We start from the raw sequence: 27,656 nt of genomic DNA, 5'->3' as shown, positions 1-27,656 counted from the left end.
TTTCTTCAGTGTTGTCACATGAAAAGATATAATAAAATATTTACATAAATGTGAGGGGTGTACTCACTTTTGTGAGATACTGTATATGTAAGTGCATTGGAGCGCTTTGCAGTCAAGTAGATGAAAACATGTAAAAGCATATTTATGCAATATACATATTTAATAAAGTATTTAACTATGTATTTACTGTACATATTTTATGTTCTAATGTTCTGTACATAGCAGAATATGTTCTAAATATTTATAAATAGATATTCCTTTATATATTTGTATATATCTACAGTATACCTATATATAATCATGAATATATAGGTCTAAATATATATTTGTGCAAAAAAATTATATATATATATATATATATATATATATATATATATATATATATATATATAATGCATTTATAAATAACTAGAACATATCCTGCTATGTGAAGAACATTGGAATGTGAAACATTCATATTTTCATGTCGGATTAGTGCACTTGAGAATATACGATCGGGTTTGAGCACGAGTAGAGTGTTAATTTTCCACTTTTCTTTGCTCCATTGACTTCTATGGGAGAATAGTTTGGCTTTTTACGTTGATCTGGTTAGTGAGTAAGCAAAAATTGTTTACTTTCAACTTATAATACAAGCGCAACCCGGCACACGCAAAAAGCTTTATGCTAGCGGAGTTAATGCTCGAACGGGAGCATTAAATACTGCTCCACTTGTAGGGCCCAATCCAATATACGGCGCAGGTTTCAGCGTAAGCGCAGAAACCCGTGCCGCCCGTAATTTCACCTTGCACATCGGGGTATTACATAAACCCTGCCAGCAGTTCATAAAGTGCCTAAGTCGGATAAACTAGCGATGTCCAGAAATGAGCATAAATACAAATTTCTGGAGTCTCCAGTGACTTACGGCACTTTAGAAACTGCCGGCACCTAAGAAAAGTAAAGAAAATAACAAATCTACCGTAAAAGTCTAACACGCCTCCCAAAAATAAGCCTGACACGTAAAAACCCCTATATCCGCAATCCCCCCCTCTCACTACTAATAATAAATGTATTAACCCCTAGACCGACAACCCCCACAACGCAATAAGCCTAATTAAACTATTAACTCCTATATCCACCATCAAACCCAAACCGCAAGTAATAACTAAATTATTAACCCTTAAATCCGCCAACCCCAACATCGCAACTACCTATTAAAACTATTAACCCTTTATCCGACATTAACCCACAACGCAATAAACCTATTCAAGTATTAACCCCTAAACCACCAAAGCCCACAACACAATAAACCTAACCCTTACCCTAACCCCCCCTAACCTAACACCCCCTAAATGAACCCAAATTACCTATTTAACCAAATACTAAAGTTACTATTAAATTAAAAAAACTAACTACTTTAAAAATACAAATAAACTAAGTATACATTAAAGGGACAGTCTAATCAAACTTCTGGAGTAGACTGTCCCTTTAAGCTACAATTAAAGAAAATAAAATAATCTAAGATTACAGAAAATAATAAAGAAAATTACAAAATTTCACAAAAATTATACCTAATCCCTATGAAAATAAAAAAGCCCCCACAAAATAAAAACACCCCCTAATCTAATAATCTACCAGTAGCCCTTAAAAGGGCTTTTTTGCAGGGCATTGCCCCAAGATAATCAGCTCTTTTTCCAAAAAAATACACAACCCCCCTAACAGTAAAACCCCCCTCCCACCAACCCCCCAAATAAAATAACCTAACATTAAAAACCCTAAACTACCCATTGCCCTGAAAAGGGCATTTCTTGGGCATTCAGCTCTTTTTCTGCCCACCCTATCTAAATAAAATAACCCCCCCCCCCAAAAAAAAACTTAAAAAACCCTAGGTCTAACCCCCAAGTGGTCTTCACCTGTCCTGAAGTCCGGCAGAGAAGGTCCTGTTCCAGGCGGTGAAGTCTTCTTCCAAGGGGCGACCTCTTCTTTCTTCTTCCAGGAACCAGCCGGCAAGGAGCGGAGGGCGGAGTTGAAGACCGATGACCGCGTAGCTGAAGACCGGCGACCCTGGAACTGAAGACCGGCAAACCTGGAACTGAAGTCCGGCGACCGCGGAGCCATGGAGCATGGAGAATCCTCTTCATACGATCTCCGCCGTACACTGAATATGAATTCAAGGTACGCAAATAAAAATGGCATCCCTTGAATTCCTATTGGCTGATTTAAACCTTCAAATTCAAATCAGCCTGTCGGATAAGAGCTACTGAAATTCTATTGGCTGATTTGAATAGCCAATAGAATTTCAGTAGCTCTCATCCAATTGGCTGATTTGAATTTGAAGACTCAAATCAGCCAATAGGAATTCAATGGACGCCATTTTTAATCGCGTACCTTGAATTCCTATTCAGTGAACGGCGGAGATCGTATGAAGAGGATCCTCCACGCTCCATGGCTCGCGGTCGCTGGTCTTCAGTTCCAGGTTTGCCGGTCTTCAGTTCCAGGGTCGCCGGTCTTCAGCTCCGCGGTCATCGGTCTTCAACTCCGCCCTCCACTCCACGCCGGCTGGTTTCTGGAAGAAGAAAGAAGAGGTCGCCGCTTGGAAGAAGACTTCACCGCCTGGAACAGGACCTTCTCCGCCGGACTTCAGGACAAGTGAGGACCACTTGGGGGTTAGACTTTTTTAAGGGTTTTTTGGGGGGGTTTATTTTATTTAGATAGGGTGGGCAGAAAAAGAGTGGAATGCCCTTTTAAGGGCAATGTCCAACAAATGCCCTTTTCAGGGAAATGGGTAGTTTAGGGTTTTTAGTGTTAGGTTATTTTATTTGGGGGGCTTTGGTGGGTGGGGGGTTTTACTGTTGGGGGGGTTGTGTATTTTTTGGGAAAAAGAGCTGATTATCTTGGGGCAATGCCCTGCAAAAAGCCCTTTTAAGTGCTACTGGTAGTTTATTAGATTAGGGGGTGTTTTTATTTTGGGGGGCTTTTTTATTTTCATAGGGATTAGGTATAATTTTTGTGAAATTTTGTAATTTTCTTTATTATTTTCTGTAATCTTAGATATTTTTATTTTCTGTAATTGTAGCTTAAAGGGACAGTTTACTCCAGAATTTTGATTAGACTGTCCCTTTAATTTATACTTTGTTTATTTGTATTTTTAAAGTAGTTCTTTTTTTTTAAATTTAATAGTAACTTTAGTATTTGGTTAAATAGGTTATTTAGGTTCATTTAGGGGGTGTTAGGTTAGGGGGGGTTAGGTTAGGGGTTAGGTTTATTGCATTGTGGGCTATGGCGGTTTAGGGGTTAATACTTGAATAGGTTTATTGCGTTGTGGGTTAATGGTGGATTAAGGGTTAATAGTTTGCAGCACTCTTTTTAGTGAATCCTTGGCCCGCTCTCGGTCTACCCCAGAAGACGCTACGTTATGGGAGCAACTGCTGAGGGAAGAGCAACCGCGTGAAAAAGACAGGTATCGATGTGAACTTTTATCTATCACACTGCTGTTTGGCTTATTAGCGTACCTGTGAAAAAGACACGGTGATGTACAGCTCCCCCTGGTTTCAAACGCTCTAACGTAGTTCTAATATGATATAGGGGTATAGACCTAACTCACCTGGCTTGAGAACTTTTGGAACGGTCACTCTATCTTTGGATTATAACATATATGCAATATCTTTATGACATTTAATCCTGTTGGATACTGGTGCACCAGATTTACCCACGGCCTTTGTGTTTTCCTATATGCCATCCGGGGATCCCCTGTATGTATGTGGATTGAATGTTTGGATGTATGAAGCTATATTTTTATTAAACTCTTTGCACTTTAAGAATCTGATGATTGTCTTTATTCCTCACAGTTGTGCAGTTTTTTGCCTAGACTTTTAGATACCTCGTATTTTCTACTCTCTTTTTATGTCGTTAAATAATAGTTTTAATAGGTAGTTTGCGATGTTGGGGTTGGCGGATTTAGGGGTTAATAATTGTGTTATTATTTGCGGTGAGTAAAAATTGCGTGCAACGGGTGAAATATACGTTCCGCATTTATATGCGGCGCTGTATATAGGATACCAAAACAGCGCAAAAACCGGCATCGCCGACTTTTGCGGGTGACGCTGCATATTGGATCAAGCCCGTAATCTGACCCAATATGGGTTGAACTAGCAAGGAAAGCAGACTTATTATCTTTTCAATTTAATTATTTACATATGTCCTCCTTATGTTCATTTATAATTTTTACTCAAAGGCAAATACATAGAAAGAACAATAGAAAATAAACATCTTAGTACCTTTCTGTTACAGACACAAACTGGGAGCATTATTTTATCTCAATCTTATTATTTACATATATTTTTTTGTAACCAGAACTTAAAGGGACAGTCTACTGCAGAATTTGTATTGTTTAAATGATAGATAATTCCTTTATTACCCATTCCCCAGTTTTGCAAAACCTACACGATTATATTAAAGGGCCAGTAAACCTAGGAAATAATGTTATATAATTCTTCACATAGTGCAGAATTATATAACATTAGCTTAGCTCCAGATTTCTAAAGTGAATGGTTAAATAGATATCACGTAAAGAAAACAGAACGCCGCTCCTGGCTCTACTGAGCGGGTATGTTTTCTTCTGCTAAGTGCATCACAGGTACGCTGTTTATTCACAGCGCGCCCGATCGCGCTATTAAAATCAGTGTAGCTCGCTCCTGCTCTGGTAGCGGGAGTGAGTTACATTGATTTTAATAGCGCGATCGGGCCGGCTGTGATTACAGAGCGTGCCGTGATGCGCTTTGGAGAAAAAAACAGACCCGCTCAGTAGACCTAGGAGTGGCGTTCTGTTTTCTTTACGTGATATCTATTTAACCATTCACTTTAGAAATATGGAGCTAAGCTAATGTTATATAAATCGGCACTATGTGCAGAATTATATAATATTATTTCCTAGGTTTACTGGCCCTTTAATATACTATTTACCTCTTTGATTACCATGTATCTAAGCCTTTGTAGACTGCCCTCTTATCTCAGTGTTTTTTTACAGACTTTCATTTTAGCCAATCACTGCTGACTCGGGAGCGAGCACAATGTTATCTATATGGCACGTGGGAAATAGCACTATCTAGCTGTGAAAAACTGTCAAAAGGCACTGAGATAAGAGGAGGCCTTCAGGGGCTTAGAAATTAACATATGAGCCTACCAAGGTTTAGCTTTCAACAAAGAATATCAGGAAAACAAAGCAAATTTGATGATAAAATTAAAATGGAAACTTGTTTAAAATTGCATGCCCTATCTGAATCATGAAAATTTAACATTGACTAGACCTACCCTTTAAAGGGACAGTCTACTCTAAAATGTTTATTATTTAGTTGAAATAATTTTTATTGTTATACACATAGAGATTACAAGCCTCAAATCCCTTCATACATGACACATCTTCCCCCCTTGTTACTAGCAAATGTCAAAAGTCCAACAGTCTTTATTCCAATTTGGAGAAGATTTCGGAAAGTCCAATGATTCGATAAAACCGTTAACTGATTATATTTCAGTTCAGACTATAAGGCTTGTAGTGTCACTTACAACCCAGTATATTCGGGGGTTGGGGTTCAAGGTAGAGGGAACTTCAGATAAAGCGAAAAATAAGGCATACAATAACAGTTCCTCCCCTCCTCTCCTCCCCACCCCCAATTTCTATTTTGTGTATAGGTTATTCCCTTCCCTCTGACACCCCAACAACAAACAATAACAATACCTCAAAACTTCTTCGAACTTGTCCGCCGCACCATCTCTCCGCCACCGAGTCCAAAAAGGGGATCACCTCCAGTGTTCGGTATAACTCAGGTCTCCAAGTCAGTGGTCTATATATGTCCTGATGTAAACCTCATCCCTAACCCGCTCTCCCCATTAGTGTGTGGGTCTCCTTAAGTTTCCTAGGTTATTAGTGGCCTGCCAAAATCCAGTAATTCCACACCTTTAAGAATTGTTCTTGGCTATTCTGTATGAAGGCTATCGTCTCTGACATCTTGTAAGTGACCTGGATTTTATCCATAACCTCCCTCCATGAGGGTGCCCCCGTTTTCCAGTGTCTTGCTACACATATTTTGGTAGCCGTGCATAGGATGCGAATGAATGTGTTAGTGGCTGCATTGAATTGTCTGATCTTATCGTTTAGTAGTGCTTGTGGTGCAAATGTTTATTATTTAAAGGGACAGTTTAGTCAAAAATAAACTTTCATGATTCAGATAGGGCAGGTCATTTTAAACAACTTTCCAATTTACTTTTGTCACAGATACCAGGCTGCAGGGTTTAAACTCCTACCCCCCTAGCCCCCTCTTGTTTCTCAGCGGTTTTGGGCTCCTCAGAGCAACCGCAATCTCCCAGAACTTTGGTTTCCCTTGTTTTGTATGTAAACAGGATCTTGAAAGAAGCTGGCCTCTGACTGACCTATCCCTCTCTGGCTGGCCGGCCTCCTGGAACCGCATCAGCTCGGATTCCCGGTCCCCTTTAACCCTTGTCGCTCCAGCAGCTCTTTGCTCCAGAGCTCTGCTCTTTGGGGATGGGTAGCCCCTTTGGGGGACAAGAGGTGGTGGAATTGCTGAAGGGGAGCTATTGTGGGAATTGGGGGTTCTGGACATCCCTACCCCCCCATCTTTAATGGGCTGTAACCCCGAAACCACCACCCCTTTGTCCTGGGTCTCTGTGGGACTGTGGCTGCTATGGCAGGCGCAAGCCTGTCTGGCGGGGCAGGAATGGCGGGAGATGTGAAGGTCAGATAAGACTTGGTGTCAAGATCAGTTTCTGTATAAATGTTGTGTGTTTTCCCTAATAAAAAGTAGTTTTTGTTTCAACTGAATGCTAGTCTGTCTAGTTATTTGGGTGGGATCCTGCTATAATCACTCTTCTCCGCTACATAGCGGCAGGTTCATGTTCCAGGTGTTGGAAAGATCCTTTGATGGAGCTACCCTGTCAGGGTGGCCGGGTTCCGTCATATTGGTTGGCAGCGGTGGGATGCTTCCATCTACCTGGAATGTCCAAACTACCAAATGAAGACTTCTTCGGATGGAGCAGTATGCTGGAAACGTTGAAAGATCTGCTGGAAGCTCGGTGGAAAAGTGCCGACCATAAGTTTAAAGTGGCCATCATCAAAGAACTGATGGAGGGCGATCAGACTAGCGAGCCAGGTAGTGAGGCCAGTAGCAGTAAGAGCAGCGGATGGCCCAGCGAGGCCTCAACCCCGGAGACTACAATGTCAGACCTCCAGAAGGATATCTAGTGGTGGCTGGCCCTCTATGGGACTAACCCACCAGAAAAGATTATCACGCAGATGGTCACAAAGGGCAACCCGGGTCCACATGCTGGGCTCCAGAAATCAAAGGGGGAGCCGTGCCAGCACCCCTGAAACCATCTCCCTGGCCAAGGAAGCTACCCGACAAGGCTTTTCGAGCCTTCAAAGACAATGAAGAGGAGATCGACAGCTATCTCCAACTTTTCGAGACCCAGTGTGAGCTGCAAGGTGTCGCCTTCACTGACCAAGTAACCATTTTGCTTGGGAATCTGTCCGGTCGAGCTCTGGAGGCCTTTCACACTGTACCTCCAGGGGACCAGAAGCACTATGACAGGGTGAAAGAGCGCATCCTTGCCCACTATGGACTCGCGCCGGTGGCTCATCGGCTGAAGTTCCAAGGGCTAAAAAGAGAAGAGCGGCAGACGTTTACCGGGTGGACCCACTGGTTCAAATGGTCCTTGGACTCCTGGTTTGCGAGCTGCAGTGTAACTTCCCTGGAAAACGCTACCCAGCTCATTTTGTTAGAACATTTTTATAACAACTCCCTGGTAGAGGTCTGAGACTGGGTCAAAGATAAGAGACCTACAACAGCTGACCAGGCGACTGCCCTGGCTGATTAGTATTTGGATGCCAGGCGCCAGGCCACCCCTGAATCCCGATCAGTGACCCGATCCACTCCCACCCCTGCTTGCACTCTGACACCTACTCAATACCCCCAGACTCGGCCGACGCCTGTCCGCCCCTCTGGCCCAAGCTCAGCTCAGGGGTGCTACAAGTGCATTCGGGCAGGCCCCATAAGAAGGGAGTGCCCAGAGAAAAGACCAAGGAATCCTTCTCCGGCTCAGTGGACCAGCACTCCTGTCAGAAGCTACCAAGCTGCAGCCCACTGCCTGTCCACCGAGGACCCCACAAACTACACCGGCCGGGCTGAAGAAGAAGAAGTGGGGGTCCTGCATGAAGTGCACCCCGCAACTGGCGACAATTGCCAACATCATCGCCAGGACATCTGGGTCAATGGGCAGGCAGTCCAGGGACTAAGGGACACTGGAGCTACTGTCACCCTAGTCCAACTCCACCTAGCCCCCCCCCCCTCAAGCCATACAGGAAGGATATTTGTCATTGCGGTGGCTGGGTGCTGTACTAAGAATTCCAACAGCCCGAGTGCATCTGGATTGGGGTGTCAGGCCCCATGCTCAGTGGACCAGCACTCCTGTCAGGAGCTACCAAGCTGCGGCCCACTGTCTGTACACCGAGGACCCCACCAACTACACTGGCTGGGCTGAAGAAGAAGTGGGGGTCCTGCATGAATTGCACCCCGCAACTGGCGACAATCGCTGACACCATCGCCAGGATAACTGGGTCAATGGGCAGGCAGTCCAGGGACTAAGGGACACTGGAGCTACCATCACCCTAGTCCAACCCCACCTAGCCCCCGCCTCCAGCCATACAGGAAGGATATTTGTCATTGCAGTGGCTGGGGGTGCTGTACTAGGAATCCCAACAGCCTGAGTGCATTTGGATTGGGGTGTCAGGCCCCATGCTGTAGAATTAGGGGTCATGAACCACTTGCCTGCTGTGGTCTTACTGGGAAACAACCTCGGCCACCTTGCCTCAGCTTTTGTGGGGGATAAACCCCAGGATGTTGCTGCAGTTACCACCCGTCAGCAAGCCAGATGCCAAGCCACCACATTTTATCTGGGGACCCAGGTGAGACATTCTGCCCTGACTCCTACCTTACTCTGACCCTATACCTTGATTCCTACTTTGCTCCGAACTTCTGCTCCGACTCCAACCCTACCCCCTGACCAACCCTCCTGGGCATCCCCCTCCAAATTCGCCCAGGTGACCTTAAGCCACCCAACCCTAGCCCCTTACCGAGACCGAGTAGGTACTGACCCCCAGGGCCCTGGGGAGGAACATTTCTAGTGGGAGAGAGGTCACCTGCACTGGATCTCCGAGTGGAGAAAAGGGCCGGTGCCCAAACATCAGCTGGTTGTACCGAAAAAGTTTCGATCCGACCTGTTACGGATAGGACATGATATTCCCCTAGCTGGACATTTAGGAAAGTCAAGGACCCACCACCACCTGATCCAGACCTTCTTTTGGCCAGGGATTACAGTAGACATTAAGGACTACTGTAAAACTTGCTCAGTGTGTCAGAAGGTAGGGAAGACAGGAGACCACACTAAAGCTACACTGAATCCCCTTCCCATTATTGACGAGTCCTTCAGTAGAGTAGCAGTAGACATAATTGGACCTTTGGCCTGACCTAGCCCCACTGGGAAGAAGTATATACTTACAGTGGTTGACTATGCTACCTGATACTCGGAAGCCATCCCCCTGGCCAATATCCAAGCAGAGACAGTGGAAGATGCAATGCTCCGGATATTCACCAGGGTAGGTTTCCCCCGTGAAGTGATCTCTGACCAGGGAACCCAATTCACTGCAGAGATCACCCGGCAGTTGTGGAGGCTATGCGGGATAAAACCCCTGCACAGTGCACCATATGAACCCCAGACTAATGGCCTATGTGAGTGGTTTAACGGGACCTTAAAGCAGTTGCTCAGGACATTCTTGTCCATTCACAAGGACTGGGAGAGATTCATGCTGCACCTCCTCTTTGCAAACCAAGGGGTGCCCCAGAAATGCACCGGTTTCTCCCCATTCGAATTAGTGTATGGCCGGAAGATGAGGGGGCCCCTACACCTAGAAAGAGCCCATTGGGAGGGGCCCACAGAAGAGGAAGGACCCTTCATTGTGGAGTTCGTCCTCCAACTCAGGGACCGACTGAAGGACCTCGCCGACAGGGTGCGAGAGAACCTTTAGGTCACTCAAAGAAAACAGAAACGGTGGTACGATTGGAATGCTCGTACTCGGACCTTGACCGTAGGGCAGAAAGTCTTAGCTTTGAAGCCTGTCAAAACAGACAAGCTACAGGCCTCCTGGCAAGGGCCCTACCGGGTAGTGGAAAAGCTGAATGACACCCCCTACCTGGCAGCCAAATGTTCAGATGACCGAGTCTGCCGGACCTTTCATTTGAACATGTTAAAGGCATACCTGGAAAGGACACAGGATGTGGCCGCCATCTGTGCTCCAGCTGTGGAGGACTCTGAGAGTCTCCCCATGCCGGAGCTCCCCAGGCAAAATTAGACCCCTTAAGTAATAGCAGACATATCCCTAGATGAGAGGTTAGAGACTGGACAGAGAGAGTAAGTCCGGCGACTCCTCGAAGACAGATGAGATATGTTCTCCACTGTCCCTGGGTACACCACAGTGGCGATACACCAAGTAGAGACCCAAGGACAGACCCCCCTATGACAGGCAGCCTACAGGGTCCCAGAGGCAGTCAGGGACAGTATGCACTGCAAGCTCAGGGGAATGTTGGACCTAGGTGTTGTTGAACCATCCAACAGTCCCTGGGCCTCCCCAGTGGTGCTGGTACCCAAGAAGGATGGGGCTACCTGGTTCTGCATTGACTACCGTAAGCTCAATGACAGAACCACAACTGATGCCTACCCTATGCCCCGAGTCGATAACCTATTAGACAGAATCGCTCAAGGCAACTTCCTGATGACCCTTGACCTCTGCAATGGATAATGGCAGAACTCTTTAGACCCTGAGTCCATCCCCAAGTCTGCTTTCATCACCCCCTTCGGCCTCTACCAGTTCAAGGTCATGCCGTTTGGGATGAAGAACGCCCCAGCTACCTTCCAAAGGATGGTGAATTGCCTTCTGGATGGCCTCCAGGACTATGCCTGCGCATACCTGGACGACATCGCCATCTATAGCGACACCTGGGAGGACCATTTGGTCCATCTAGGCGTAGTTTTAGATTGCATCATGGCCACCAGTCTGACCCTGAAGCCAGACAAATGCACCATAAGACGCTCAGAGGTCCAGTACCTGGGCCACCGAGTGGGCTGTGAAAAGCAGTGGCCGGAGCCAGCCAAAATTGAGGCAGTGGCAAACTGATTAACCCCCAAGACCAAAACACAAGTCCTAGCTTTTCTAGGAACCGCCGGGTATTACTGTAAATTTGTCCCCAATTACAGTGCCCTGGCAAAGCCACTGACTGACCTAACATGTAAGTAACTCCCCCGACAGGTCTGTGGTCCCCAGAATGTGAGACGGCCTTCAGGAGCCTCAAGTCTGCCTTGATCTCTGCCCCTGTCCTAGCTGCTCCTGACCCCACCAAAGGTTTTTGTGTCCACACAGATGAACCTTCGGGTTGGGAGGAATCCTAAGCCAGGCAGACGATGAGGGGCAGGACCACCCCGTAGTTTACATCAGCCCTTAAAAAACTGCAGCCCTACCTCTATGGGAGGCCTTTTACCGTCCTCACGGATCATAACCCACTCGTATGGCTCAACAGAGTGTCTGTGGATAATGGACAATAGTTGCGGTGGAGTTTAGCCCTGCAGCCCTTCAACTTCGACATTCATTACAGGCCGGGAAAGAGCAATGGGAACGCTGATGGACTTCCGGCAAACTGAAAGAGAATAGTTCCTCGGACAGCCCCAGGCCAACCCATGAGTGGATCTAACCGGGTCTGCCAAACTGGATGGGGGGAGTTGTCACAGATAGCGGGCTGCAGGGGTTAAACTCCTACCGCCTACCCCTACCCAACTCTTGTTTCTCAGTGGTTTTGGGCTCCTCAGAGCAATCGCGATCTCCCAGAACTTTGGTTTCCCTTGTTTTGTATGTAAACTGGATCTTGGAAGAAGCTGGCCTCTGACCGACCTATCCCTCTCTGGCCAGCCGGCCTCCTGGAACTGCCGGTCGGCCGCATCCACTTGGATTCCCGTCCCCTTTAACCCTGGTTTCTCCAGCGGCCCTTTGCCCCAGAGCTCTGCTCTTTTTGGGGATGGGTAGCCTCTAGGGGGGACAAGAGGTTGGCGGAATTGCCGAAGGGGAGCTATTGTGGGAACTGGGGGTTCTGGACACCCCTACCCCCAATCTTTAACAGGCTGTAACTCTGGTCCCCAGTAATGAATCATGATGATTTTATTTTGGACTGTGGCATCTGGGGACCGAGAGCTTTCAAATAACACCTTGGAAGTTCCGCCGTTCCCTTGGGATCACCCCGAAACCACCACCCCTGTGTCCTGGGTCTCTGTGGGATTGTGGCTGCTATGACAGGCGCCAAGCTGTCTAGAGTGGTGGGAATGGTGGGAGATGTAAAGGCCAGATAAGGCTTGTTATCAAGATCAGTTTCTGTATAAATGTTGTGTGATTTCCCTAATAAAAAGTAGTTCTTGTTTCACCTGAATGCTAGTCTGTCTAGTTATTTGGGTGGGCTCCTGCTATAATTACTCTTCTCCGCTACATAGCGGCAGGTTCCAGGTGTTGGAAAGATCCTTTGGCAGAGCTACCCAGTCGGGGTAGCCGGGTTCCGTTAAAGGGACATTATACACTAGATTTTTCTTTGAATAAATGTTTTGTAGATGATCCATTCATATTGTTTTACAACAATTTATAGTTTTGCTTATTTTTAAATAACATTGCGCTGATTTTTAGACTCCTAACCAAGCCACCAAAGTTTTAGATGTTTACTGATATCTACAGACTCCAGCTTGCTCCTGCTTTCTTCCTTTCACTTGTCCCAGCCTAACCTCATCAACAGTGCTAAATTGGGAGCTTCTAAGTAAGTTTTTAAAAGGTTTTAAACTGGATTTTTATATCAGTATCTGTGCATATTCTTCTTTATAGTAGTACTAGTCCTAAAGCCTGTGTACACGGGCCATTTTTTGCAGTACAGCGGTCCGACCCCTTGCTCTCTCTCTATCCCCCTCTCTTTTGTGCTCTCCCCTCCTCTCTTTTGCGCTCTTTCCCCCCACTCTTTTGCGCTCTCTCCCCACTCTCTTTTGCGCTCTCTCCCTACTCTCTTTTGTGCTCTCTCCCCACTCTCTTTTGTGCTCTCTCCCCCTCTCTTTTTCGCTCTCTCTCCCCCTCTCCTCTCTTTTGCGCACTCTCCCCCCTCTCTTTTGCGCACTCTCCCCCTCTCTTTTGCGCACTCTCCCTCCTCTCGATTGTGCTCTCTCCCTCCTCTCTTTTGCTGTCTCTCTCCCCCCCTCTCTTTTGCTGTCTCTCTCTTCCCCTCTCTTTTGCGCACTCTCTCCCCCTCTCTTTTGCTGTCTCTCTCCCCCCTCTCTTTTGCGCTCTCTCCCCCCCCTCTCTTTTGCGCTCTCTCCCCCCTCTTTTGCACTCTCTCCCCCCTCTCTTTTGCGCACTCTCCCCCTCTCTTTTGCGCTCTCTCCCCCTCTCTTTTGCGCACTCTCCCCCTCTCTTTTGCGCTCTCTCCCCCTCTCTTTTGTGCACTCTCCCCCCTCTCTTTTGCGCACTCTCCCCCCTCTCTTTTGCGCTCTCTCCCCCCTCTTTTTTGCGCTCTCTCCCCCTCTCTTTTGCGCACTCTCTCCCCCCTCTCTTTTGCTGGCTTTTCCCCCCTCTCTTTTTCTGGCTCTCTCCCCCCTCTCTTTTGCTGGCTCTCTCCCCCCTCTCTTTTGCTGGCTCTCTCCCCCCCTCTCTTTTGCTGGCTCTCTCTCCCTCTCTCTATCCCCCCTCTTCTGCTCTCTCTATCCACCCTGCCTTTTCTGCTCCCTCTCTCTATCCCCCCTCTTTAGAGCTCTCTGTCTCCCGGGCATCTGGCCCCGTCCGCGTCACGCTCACTTCGCACCCGCCCCGGCCATGCCCACTCCACCACACGACGCCAGGAGGTCAGTTAGAAGGTCGGCGGGTGTGTTTGTCCTCGCAAGCATTCTCTACTGCGCATGACAGCTTCGGACAAACACACTTGGCCTTTTATTTTATAGGATATATTACCTACCTGTAGTTATAAGAAAATCGGTGTATACTGTCCCTTTAATAAATACTGGAACAATGCTGTCTCTTTCAGAAGTATCATAGTAAGACAAAGTAGCTAAAAACTCACCCAAAATAGTTATTCAGTCTGTAATTACCTTCTCTATTCAGACTATTTTTTACAGGGAGCATAGATCAACCACAAACACATGGAAGCAGGAATGATTGAAAATTAAGCTGTGTGTTATATTTTGTATGAACTTTCTAATAAAGCCAAAACCTCCCACAGAGGACTCTATTAAGATTTCTCAGCTAAGCCACATGATGTTAAGGATTCACTTTTCTTTTACAAGTGCTGTCTTATCTATCCTCTTATACATTATTATCTTATATTTAATTACACGATTACATCACATCATTAGCAACACGATCATTGTTATTTTTTTATCCTGCTACCTTTCTCATAAATATTTTTTTATTATTTCAAATTTGCTACATTCACATTTTTCTGGGTCTTTTTTATTGAGCATCTAGTGATGTCACACTAAAAACAGGTAGTTTATAAGATTCAAGGTCACGTTGGCATAGCAACTGCAAATGCCTAATAACAATTTTCTAGTACTTTTATGTGATAGAGAGAAGAAAATAAATAATGTTTTTTTCCCATTAGATGGACAGTATAAATGTATGTAAAACTTTACATAATACTGCAGTATGTTCCCAGTAAAAATGATGGGGTAATTACATTTATAAAGTGATTGTTACCCATAAAACTGTCACTGCTCCTTTTTAATAACCTGTCTGACTGTAAAAGTCCTTTTTGCTAAGGGCAAGTCATAGGGTGCTATTGGCGATCAGAGGGCATATTGCTGGCAACCTTCATTATAAAGTAGTGGACTCCCATATATTATGAAGGCATCAACTGTATATAAGAGAAGAGTCATATGTGTTTAACATAGCCCACCTCTTCTATACAGCTGATGTCTTCATCCTAACAGGAATGCATTACTTTAAAGCAGGGATGGGGAACCTTGACACTTCTGATGATTCAGAACTACATTACCCATGATGCTTAGACATTTTGAAGTCCAGTTGAGCATCATGCGAAATGTAGTTCTGATACATCTGGAGGGCCAAGGTTCCCCATCCCTGCTTTAAAGGGAAGAGCTTGTATAGCTTTTCTATAGCCAATACTGCGGTACTGAAAAGTTCACTATAGGAGGTGGGTTCCACAGGCAAAATAAGTGATTTCAAAAAACAAAGTAAAGATAAAGCTATTTGTAACCAATTTACTAAACTCTACCAGGTAAAACTGATAACTGGAAAAAACATTAAATGGGAGAAAAGTTTACAGTATTGTGTCCCTTTAAGTGCATTCAAACACATTAGTTGACCTTCAATATTAAACCATTTAAATGTTTCCTATATATGTTTTCAAGTCTACCCAATTTTATGAAAATCAGCAGAAGGGGGTGTAGAGGCCACCTAATGAATATATGAGTGAGTATTATTATAAAACCATTCAAGATGACAATCTTAACGATAAGAACTAATTATGTGTGTGTAAAGGACAAAAGGTATAGATTGGTACCCACTAACAGTGGCAGACTGATAAGTATAGGTTCCTCAGGTCAAAGAAGGTCAAGAACATCCCATTAATGCTTTACCCAATCATACAGCACCCACAGAGAGGCCTCGCCTACACCTAGATTCCAGATAATAATAGGAACAGTGGTCATTCTAGAGGCAGAGCAAATGGAGCAAAGCACCCCCAATCTGCTATTCTGAACCTCCCATTGGGTCCTTTTTGCTAAGGGCAAGTCATAGGGTGCTATTGGCGATCAGAGGGCATATTGCTGGCAACCTTCATTATAAAGTAGTGGACTCCCATATATTATGAAGGCATCAACTGTATATAAGAGAAGAGTCATATGTGTTTAACATAGCCCACCTCTTCTATACAGCTGATGTCTTCATCCTAACAGGAATGCATTACTTTAAAGCAGGGATGGAGAACCTTGACACTTCTGATGATTCAGAACTACATTACCCATGATGCTTAGACATTTTGAAGTCCAGTTGAGCATCATGCGAAATGTAGTTCTGATACATCTGGAGGGCCAAGGTTCCCCATCCCTGCTTTAAAGGGAAGAGCTTGTATAGCTTTTCTATAGCCAATACTGCGGTACTGAAAAGTTCACTATAGGAGGTGGGTTCCACAGGCAAAATAAGTGATTTCAAAAAACAAAGTAAAGATAAAGCTATTTGTAACCAATTTACTAAACTCTACCAGGTAAAACTGATAACTGGAAAAAACATTAAATTGGAGAAAAGTTTACAGTATTGTGTCCCTTTAAGTGCATTCAAACACATTAGTTGACCTTCAATATTAAACCATTTAAATGTTTCCTATATATGTTTTCAAGTCTACCCAATTTTATGAAAATCAGCAGAAGGGGATGTAGAGGCCACCTAATGAATATATGAGTGAGTATTATTATAAAACCATTCAAGATGACAATCTTAACGATAAGAACTAATTATGTGTGTGTAAAGGACAAAAGGTATAGATTGGTACCCACTAACAGGGGCAGACTGATAAGTATAGGTTCCTCAGGTCAAAGAAGGTCAAGAACATCCCATTAATGCTTTACCCAATCATACAGCACCCACAGAGAGGCCTCGCCTACACCTAGATTCCAGATAATAATAGGAACAATGGTCATTCTAGAGGCAGAGCAAATGGAGCAAAGCACCCCCAATCTGCTATTCTGAACCTTCCATTGGGCTTAGGAGGAGGGTAAAAAATACTACTCCCTGCCCCTGTCCTTTTAGGCAGGAGACATCTCACAATTGTCTAACCACACCACCTGACCACCTGACTCTGCCCTCAGAACACATATGATTACTCTTCTTCCTGTGCTGACCTTGCTCCTGGAACACCCACTTTGAACATTTGTCCCCTAATAATAAGGTTTCTGGAACCACAATTGGATGGGAAGTTAAACTTCTATTAAAGTACAATTTTAAAGGGACAGTAAACCTTAAAAATAATGTTATATAATTCTGCACATAGTGCAGAATTATATAACATTATATAAGCGCAAACATTGTAAAACCTAATTTCCCCTTCCCCACGGCGCCATAGCACTAAGTGCAGCTCGCTCCTGCTGTCTGACAGAGCAGGAGCGAGCTGCACTTAGTGCTATGGCGCGGTCGGGCCGGGCTGTGACTATATAGCTGGCCCGATGCGCTGTTTGAAAAAAACAGACCCGCTCAGAAGATCACAGAGAGCGGGTCTGTAAAACAGCAGTTTTTAAAAAAAATTCAAGGGGGAAATTAGGTTTTACAATGTTTGCGCTAATATAATGTTATATAATTCTGCACTATGTGCAGAATTATATAACATTATTTTTAAGGTTTACTGACACTTTACTTTAATATTCCCACAATTACGCTCAATGAACATTTTCATTATAGGCTATTGTGGTTCTTACAAAGACTGCTATATGTTCTGCATCCAAATAAATAACACCATAATAGCTTTTGTTTTTATTTTGTGAAAAAAAACATATGCAATATTACTTTTTGAGGGCATAAATTCAGCAAAATTTTATTTCACAGCACTTTATGAAGACTATGAAAAAACTTTATGGAGAAGTTGGACAGCAGCTAAAACTAGTCAGTCTAGTCAAAATTAAAATTTCATGATTCAGATAGGGCAAGCAATTTTAAACAACTTTCCAATTTACTTTTATCATCAAATTTGCTTTGTTCTCTCATTATTCTTTGTTGAAACCTAAAACTAGGTAGGATCCTATGCTAAATTAAAGGGACATGAAACCCACATTTTTTTCTTTCATGATTTAGAAAGAGAATGCAATTTTAAACATCTTTCTAATTTACTTCTACTATCTCATTTGTTTTATTCTCTTTATATTCTTTGCTAAAAAAGCATATCTAGATATGCTCAGTAGCTGCTTATTGGTTGCTGCACATAGAAGCCTCGTGTGATTGGCTCAACCATGTGCATTGCTTTTTCTTCAACTAAGGATATCTAAAAAATGAAGCAAAATAAATAATAGAAGTAAAGTGTAATGTTGTTTAAAGTTGTATGTTCTATCTGAATCATGAAAGAAAGATTTTGGGTTTAGTGGCCCTTTAAAGTCTGTCTCTTGTCTCAGTGCATATCAAAATAAAGAAAACTGTTATAGTTCTTAATAAAATTACCAGGAAATGTCTCACGTGTTGTTAAATACATACGGCTAGATTATGAGTTTTGCTTTATGAGTGAAAAAGCCTCATAACACTGCTTTTTCACTACCGCTGGTATTACGAGTTTTGCAGGTATATCTATACTGCACACTTTTTTGGCCATAACACAATGTAACTACCGCAGCTTTCAAAAAGTCATTTTTCAATGGGACTTCCACAGTGCCGGTATTAAGAGTTTGCCTGTCCGGCCAAAAAGTGAGCGGTACAGCCTATAACTACAAGATCCGTACCGTAAACTGAAAGTCAGTAGTTATGGCTTTTATGTTACAAATCCGTAGCATAAAACTCATAACTAAAGTGTTACAAAGTACACTAACACCGATAAACTACCTATTAACTCCTAAACAGAAGCCCTCCCGCGTCATAAAATTATTAAACCCTAATCTGCTGCTCCCGACATCGCCGCCACTAGAATAAACATATTAACCCCTAAACCACCGTACTCCCACATCGCAAACACTAGTTAAATATTATTAACCCCTAATCTGCTGTCCCTAACATCACCACAACCTACATTACTGTTATTAACCCATAATCTGCTGCCCCCAAAATCGCAGCCACTATACTAAAGTTATAAACCCCTAAACCTAACCCTAAGTGTAACCCTAACACCCACTAACTTTAATATAAATAAAATAAATCTAAATAAAAATTACTATCATTAACTAAATAATTCCTATATAAAACTAAATATCTGTAAAATAAACCCGAAGCTAGCTACAATATAACTAATAGTTACATTGTATCTATCTTAGGCTTTATTTTTATTTCACAGGCAAGTTTGTATTTATTTTAACTAGGTAGACTAGTTACTAAATAGTTATTAACTATTTACTAACTACCTAGCTAAAATAAATACAAATTTACCTATAAAATAAAACCTAACCTGTCTTACACTAACACCTAACCTTACACTACAATTAAATAAATTACATTAAAGGATTACTTTCTGTTATAATTTTTAAGCTAAAAAACTAACATATTAAAGTTAATAAACATTAATTAAAACCTACTGACCTATATTTTCTCCAAAACGAAGTTTCATAACGTTCTAAAAGTTATATCTTTTATTCGCCGATGATGTCACGTTATCCTGCCCACTATTTTCAGCACTGCATGTTCAAAATATTTAAACCAATAACTTTGTGTTTAAAGCACCATTTTGAAACCTAGGTATTGTAAACGGATTGGTACAGAGCAAAGGATACTCACGGAGTGGGTTTGGAAAACAATTAAATTTGCAGACAAGATTTCTGATATACGGTAGATATATGTTAATGAAATGCTATTGATAAAAAGCGTATTTGGGGTAGTTAGTTAGTAACAGGCATAGAAAATATTTACTTACAGTGGCCCTTTAATTAAATACAATTAAAGGGACATAATACGCATATGCTAAATCACTTGAAACTGATGCATTATAACTGTAAAAGGCTGACAGGAAAATATCACCTGACCATTTCTATGTAAAAAAGAAAGATATTTTACCTCACAATCTGCTCAGCTCAGCAAAGTTCTGTGTAAAAAGCTATAATTCAGCTGCTGCCCAGCTGCAGGTAAAAAAAATAATGAAGAAATAAACAGCAACCAATCAGCATCAACAGTGCTGAGGTCATGAACACTTTTACTGTGATCTCATGAGATTTGACTTTGCTCTTATGAGATTTCATAGTAAACGTCCTTAAACTGAATTGGGAAATAACATGAGAGTGCATGAGGCTCACTCCCTTAGCTGTCCTGGGACAGACATACTGATTTGCTGCTTAGAAGTCCTTTACAATGTGGATGTGGCTACTGAGGAACTTTTGGGATAAAATATCTTTCTTTTTTTACATAGAGATGTTCAGGTGATATTTTCTAGTCAGCTTTTTACAGCTATGCTGCATCACTTTAAAGTGTTTCAACATTTGGGTATCATGGCCCTTTAACTAAATTACAAAAACAAACAAACACTAAATTACACAAAATAAAAAAGAAATGATCAAATATTTAAACTAATTACACCTAATCTAATAGCCCTATCAAAATAAAAAAGCCCCCCCAAAATAAAAAAACCCTAGCCTAAACTAAAAAAAATACAAACAAACCCCCAACAGTAAAACCCACCACCCACACAACCAAACCCCCCAAATATAATTTTATCTAAAAAACCTAAGCTCCCCATTGCCCTGAAAAGGGCATTTGGATGGGCATTTAGCTCTTTTTCAGCCCAAACCCTAAGCTAAAAATAAAACCCACCCAATAACCCTTAGAGAAACCTAACACTAACCCACGAAGATCCACTTTCAGTTTTTGAAGACCGGACATCCATCCTCAACAAAGCCGGGAGAAGTCTTCATCCAAGCGGCAAGAAGTCCTCAACGAAGCCGGGAGAAGTCTTCATCCAAGCGGCAAGAAGTGGTCCTCCAGGCGGGTAGAAGTCTTTGTCCAATCAGCCAATAGAATGCAAGCTCAATCCTATTGGCTGATTGGATCAGCCAATAGGAATGAAGCTCAATCCTATTGGCTGATTGCATCAGCCAATAGGATTTTTTCACCTTTAATTCTGATTCGGGGGTTAGTGTTTTTTTTTTCGGGTTTATTTGGTGGGTTTTATTTTTAGCTTAGGGTTTGGGCTGAAAAAGAGCTAAATACCCTTTTACGGGCAATGCCCATCCAAATGCCCTTTTCAGGGCAATGGGGAGCTTAGGTTTTTTAGATAGGATTTTATTTGGTGGGTTTTACTGTTGGGGGTTGTTTGTATTTTTTTTTACATGTAAAAGAGCTGATTTATTTGGGGCAATGCCCCACAAAAGGACCTTTTAAGGGCTATTGGCAGTTTAGTTTAGGCTGGGGGGGGTATTTTGGGGGAGGCTTTTTTATTTTGATAGGGCTATTAGATTAGGTGCAATTAGTTTAAATATTTGATAATTTCTTTTTTATTTTGTGTAATTTAGTGTTTGTTTTTTATTGTAATTTAGTTAATTGTATTTAATTAATGTAATTTATTTAATTGTAGTGTAAGGTTAGGTGTTAGTGTAAGACAGGTTAGGTTTAATTTTACAGGTAAATTTGTATTTATTTTAGCTAGGTAGTTAGTAAATAGTTAATAACTAGTCTACCTAGTTAAAATAAATACAAACTTACCTGTGAAATAAAAATAAAACCTAAGATAGATACAATGTAACTATTAGTTATATTGTAGCTAGTTTAGGGTTTATTTTACAGGTAAGTATTTATTTAGTTTTAAATAGGAATTATTTAGGTATTAATTGTAATTTTTATTTATATTTATTTGAATTATGTTCAAGTTAGTGGGTGTTAGGGTTAGACGTAGGGTTAGGTTTAGGGCTTAATAACTTTAGTATAGTGGTGGCAACGTTGGGAACGGCAGATTAGGGGTTAATAAGTGTAATGTAGGTGGCGGAGATGTCGGGGGTGGCAGATTAGGGGTTAATAAGTATAATGTAGGTGTCGGCGATGTCGGGAGCAGAAGATTAGGGGTGTTTAGACTCGAAGTTTATGTTAGGGTGTTAGGTGTAAACATACATTTTCTTTCCCCATAGGAATCAATAGGGCTGCGTTACGGATCTTTACGCTCCTTTATTGCAGGTGTTAGGCATTTTTTTTGCCCGCTCTCCCCATTGAGGTCTATGGGGAAATTGTGCACGAGCACGTAAAACCAGCTCAAAGCAGTGCTGGTATTTGAGTGCGGTATGGAGCTCAACGCTGCCGTATTGCCTGCTAACTCTGGGTTTTTAAAAACCTGTAATAGCAGCGCTATAGGAAGGTGAGCGGTGGACATAACTTGCAAGTTAGCACCGAGCCGCTCATAATGCAAAACTCATAATCTAGCAGTTAGTTTGATAAATTTATTAGTTAAAGGGATATTGAACCAAATTTTTATGATTCATGATTCAGATAGAGCATGCCATTTTAAGCAACTTTCTAATTTACTCCTATTATCAATTTTCTTGGTTCTCTTGGTATCTTTATTTGAGAAAGCAGAAATGTAAGCTTACGAGCCGGACCATTTTTGGTTCAGCACACTGGATAGCGCTTGCTGATTGGTGGCTGCATTTAGAATTGATAATAGGAGTAAATTAGAAAGTTGCTTAAATTTGCATGTTCTATCTGAATCATGAAAGAAAAAAATTGGGTTCAGTGTCCCTTTAATGAAACATGCTCCAAGTCAGGCGTCACATGTCCAGGCTGCAATGGAGCAAAGGATACAATATTTTCTTTGTGTGCTGTAACGATCGTTGAATAAATCTTTCTGGTGCAGCTAATATTCCTGAAGTTTTGTTGTGGAAACTTCCCGAATGGTAAACATAAACTTTTCTGAAACACTTGCAAACACAACAGCCCAACTGGATTAAAAGCAAAGTAAGCATTTATTTCAAAATGACACATGAATAAATTCACATACTAGATAACAACAAATAAACTCATAATAGACTGTATCAGACATGCCCACAGAATCAGATCTGCAGGTAATGCTGTGAATGTTCCTCAATAGATATTGGACTTCAACAGTAATAGCACTTCTCTCTCCTGACGACTGTAACTGTAATCACTTTGTGCAGCCCAGTACTGCTACCCTACGTGTTTCGTCTGCCTTTAGTGCAGACTTTCTCAAGGGTTCATGTGTACTGTTTACAAACTGATGATCCAGGGACTCCTTATATTTAGTAAGCCATAGCCCCTATTAAAACATATGTGTAACGTTACCGGCATTTACTCATAGATCCTCCTTAGCTGACAGCCCCTTTACAATAATGGTGAGCGTCTTCATTGTGGGTTATAATTTATTTTTAAGTTTAGTATTCGATTATACTAATATGTCATACTTATTTCAATAATGACAGCCACTTTATATTACTGAGGAGCGTCATATGCTTGAGGGCTGTACCTTATTTGTAAGCGTGGTCACATATTTTGCTGATATAATATACATTCTTTTATGCAGTGAAATAAAATCATAGACAGTCATGTATCCCATTAATACCACTACATTACTATGAATAAGGTTAATTAATTCAAATTAATACATTAGCGTACATTATTGTTAAAACATTATAACATATATTATTCACACATAAAAGTGACTGTTAGAATATATTTAGCATTACTGACGCCATTTTATCGTTAGGCATCCATTTTGTCAATAATGGTTTATTATAGTTTATTATAACAGCTTATTATGTTGTGAGAAATATGCTGATGTTAGGAATACTTGTATGTCAAGAATGGCCTTGTGAATGTCCCTGGGCAATGCGCCCAGTTATACTTATATCTAACATTACAAAAGAAAAAAGTAGAAAAGCGCAACACGCATCTAAGTGTAGATAATAAACACAAGTTTATTGATAGCCCCTTCCCAGAGTGCTACTCACAGAATAAACATTAAAACAGTGCATATCGGTTGTATACAACCATGAAGCTTGCTTCAGCGTCTGACGTGTCCGCCTCTTTCTAAGGTGTCAGAACAAACAGATCCAATCGTCTGTGTGCTTCACACACCAATCAAGCAGAAATCCAGAGTTGGTAGTGTAAAAGAGAGGGATGCACTGCGACACGTAATATATATAACTAAAAGTACAATTTGACAGTAAAAGGCACGATCTCTCAGCTCACCAAAATGGTCACAATATTGTGAACCTGGTAGCCTCCCTGAGACCTTTAAAAACAAACTAACTCGACGTACGTTTCGTTTCTGTGCTAGAAACTTTTTCAAGAGTGTTATGCCTGATAGCAAATGCTCCTTAAAAAGGCTGTTACATCAACAGGTATTAAATCAACAGGTGTTAAAGCAATGCATAATAAATATAAATGTAAAAACACTTTTACCTACTGACTAGTAAACATGAAAAAACATATTTTAAACAATACGTAATTAATAATACAGCATTCATGATGGTAACTAATATAATTATAGCTTGTAAAAATACAATTCATATGCTAAATATAAAAATGTTAAAATCTCATGCAATAAAAAATTAATCTTGCGAATACAATACCCAGTTTTCTAGTACATATTGTACTTCAATATTCATATATGTATAAAAAAATATATATATAATAAATATAATAAATATAAATATAAAAATTATATATTTTTATAAAATGTAATAGTCCCTATATTTAATATGTTATACTAAAAATGATTGGATGTCCAAATCTACATTTAACCCTTTTGGTTGGAGACAATCTAGTTCTTTTATCCAATATGTCTCCCTTTGTCTAAGTTTGAGGAGTCTATTTGTATCCCAAATATTGGGAGGTACCCACTCTATTACTTTAACTTCTAGGTCACTAATATCATTATTATGAACAATTTTAAAATGTACAGGTACACTATGAGTATCCAGACTCTTTTCTATATTAGTCAGATGTTCTTTGAATCTATACTTGAGCTTTCTTTTAGTTCGCCCTATATAGATATGGTCACATTTACATTTCAACTGGTACACTACATACGTACTCATGCATGTGCATCTACTTATAACCTTGAATTCCTTGGAAACATCTGAACTATGAAATATATTGTTCCCTTTCTTCAAATGAGGGCACATGACACAGTCTGCACACTTTTTTGGCCATAACACAATGTAACTACCGCAGCTTTCAAAAAGTCCTTTTTCAATGGGACTTCCACAGTGCCGGTATTAAGAGTTTGCCTGTCCGGCCAAAAAGTGAGCGGTACAGCCTATAACTACAAGATCCATACCGTAAACTGAAAGTCAGTAGTTATGGCTTTTATGTTACAAATCCGTAGCATAAAACTCATAACTAAAGTGTTACAAAGTACACTAACACCCATAAACTACCTATTAACTCCTAAACAGAGGCCCTCCCGCATCATAAAATTATTAAACCCTAATCTGCTGCTCCCGACATCGCCGCCACTAGAATAAACATATTAACCCCTAAACCACCGTACTCCCACATCGCAAACACTAGTTAAATATTATTAACCCCTAATCTGCTGTCCCTAACATCACCACAACCTACATTACTGTTATTAACCCATAATCTGCTGCCCCCAAAATCGCAGCCACTATACTAAAGTTATAAACCCCTAAACCTAACCCTAAGTGTAACCCTAACACCCACTAACTTTAATATAAATAAAATAAATCTAAATAAAAATTACTATCATTAACTAAATAATTCCTATTTAAAACTAAATACCTGTAAAATAAACCCGAAGCTAGCTACAATATAACTAATAGTTACATTGTATCTATCTTAGGCATTATTTTTATTTCACAGGCAAGTTTGTATTTATTTTAACTAGGTAGACTAGTTACTAAATAGTTATTAACTATTTACTAACTACCTAGCTAAAATAAATACAAATTTACCTATAAAATAAAACCTAACCTGTCTTACACTAACACCTAACCTTACACTACAATTAAATAAATTACATTAAAGGATTACTTTCTGTTATAATTTTTAAGCTAAAAAACTAACATATTAAAGTTAATAAACATTAATTAAAACCTACTGACCTATATTTTCTCCAAAACGAAGTTTTATAACGTTCTAAAAGTTATATCTTTTATTCGATGATGTCATGTTATCCTGCCCACTATTTTCAGCACTGCATGTTCAAAATATTTAAACCAATAACTTTGTGTTTAAAGCACCATTTTGAAACCTAGGTATTGTAAACGGATTGGTACAGAGCAAAGGATACTCACGGAGTGGGTTTGGAAAACAATTAAATTTGCAGACAAGATTTCTGATATACGGTAGAGATATGTTAATGAAATGCTATTGATAAAAAGCGTATTTGGGGTAGTTAGTTAGTAACAGGCATAGAAAATATTTACTTACAGTGGCCCTTTAATTAAATACAATTAAAGGGACATAATACGCATATGCTAAATCACTTGAAACTGATGCATTATAACTGTAAAAGGCTGACAGGAAAATATCACCTGAGCATTTCTATGTAAAAAAGAAAGATATTTTACCTCACAATCTGCTCAGCTCAGCAAAGTTCTGTGTAAAAAGCTATAATTCAGCTGCTGCCCAGCTGCAGGTAAAAAAAATAATGAAGAAATAAACAGCAGCCAATCAGCATCAACAGTGCTGAGGTCATGAACACTTTTACTGTGATCTCATGAGATTTGACTTTGCTCTCATGAGATTTCATAGTAAACGTCCTTAAACTGAATTGGGAAATAACATGAGAGTGCATGAGGCTCACTTCCTTAGCTGTCCCGGGACAGACATACTGATTTGCTGCTTAGAAGTCCTTTACAATGTGGATGTGGCTACTGAGGAACTTTTGGGATAAAATATCTTTCTTTTTTTACATAGAGATGTTCAGGTGATATTTTCTAGTCAGCTTTTTACAGCTATGCTGCATCACTTTAAAGTGTTTCAACATTTGGGTATCATGGCCCTTTAACTAAATTACAAAACCAAACAAACACTAAATTACACAAAATAAAAAAGAAATGATCAAATATTTAAACTAATTACACCTAATCTAATAGCCCTATCAAAATAAAAAAGCCCCCCCAAAATAAAAAAACCCTAGCCTAAACTAAAAAAAATACAAACAACCCCCCAACAGTAAAACCCACCACCCTCACAACCAAACCCCCCAAATAGAATTCTATCTAAAAAACCTAAGCTCCCCATTGCCCTGAAAAGGGCATTTGGATGGGCATTTAGCTCTTTTTCAGCCCAAACCCTAAGCTAAAAATAAAACCCACCCAATAACCCTTAGAGAAACCTAACACTAACCCACGAAGATCCACTTTCAGTTTTTGAAGACCGGACATCCATCCTCAACAAAGCCGGGAGAAGTCTTCATCCAAGCGTCAAGAATTCCTCAACGAAGCCGGGAGAAGTCTTCATCCAAGCGGCAAGAAGTGGTCCTCCAGGCGGGCAGAAGTCTTCGTCCAATCAGCCAATAGAATGCAAGCTCAATCCTATTGGCTGATTGGATCAGCCAATAGGAATGAAGCTCAATCCTATTGGCTGATTGCATCAGCCAATAGGATTTTTTCACCTTTAATTCTGATTCGGGGGTTAGTGTTTTTTTTCGGGTTTATTGGGTGGGTTTTATTTTTAGCTTAGGGTTTGGGCTGAAAAAGAGCTAAATACCCTTTTACGGGCAATGCCCATCCAAATGCCCTTTTCAGGGCAATGGGGAGCTTAGGTTTTTTAGATAGGATTTTATTTGGTGGGTTTTACTGTTGGGGGTTGTTTGTATTTTTTTTTACATGTAAAAGAGCTGATTTATTTGGGGCAATGCCCCACAAAAGGACCTTTTAAGGGCTATTGGCAGTTTAGTTTAGGCTGGGGGGGGGTATTTTGGGGGAGGCTTTTTTATTTT

This window comes from Bombina bombina, chromosome 10 (genome assembly GCF_027579735.1).
Source record: "Bombina bombina isolate aBomBom1 chromosome 10, aBomBom1.pri, whole genome shotgun sequence".
In the NCBI taxonomy this organism is placed as follows: domain Eukaryota; kingdom Metazoa; phylum Chordata; class Amphibia; order Anura; family Bombinatoridae; genus Bombina; species Bombina bombina.
This window is presented reverse-complemented; position numbering follows the sequence as displayed.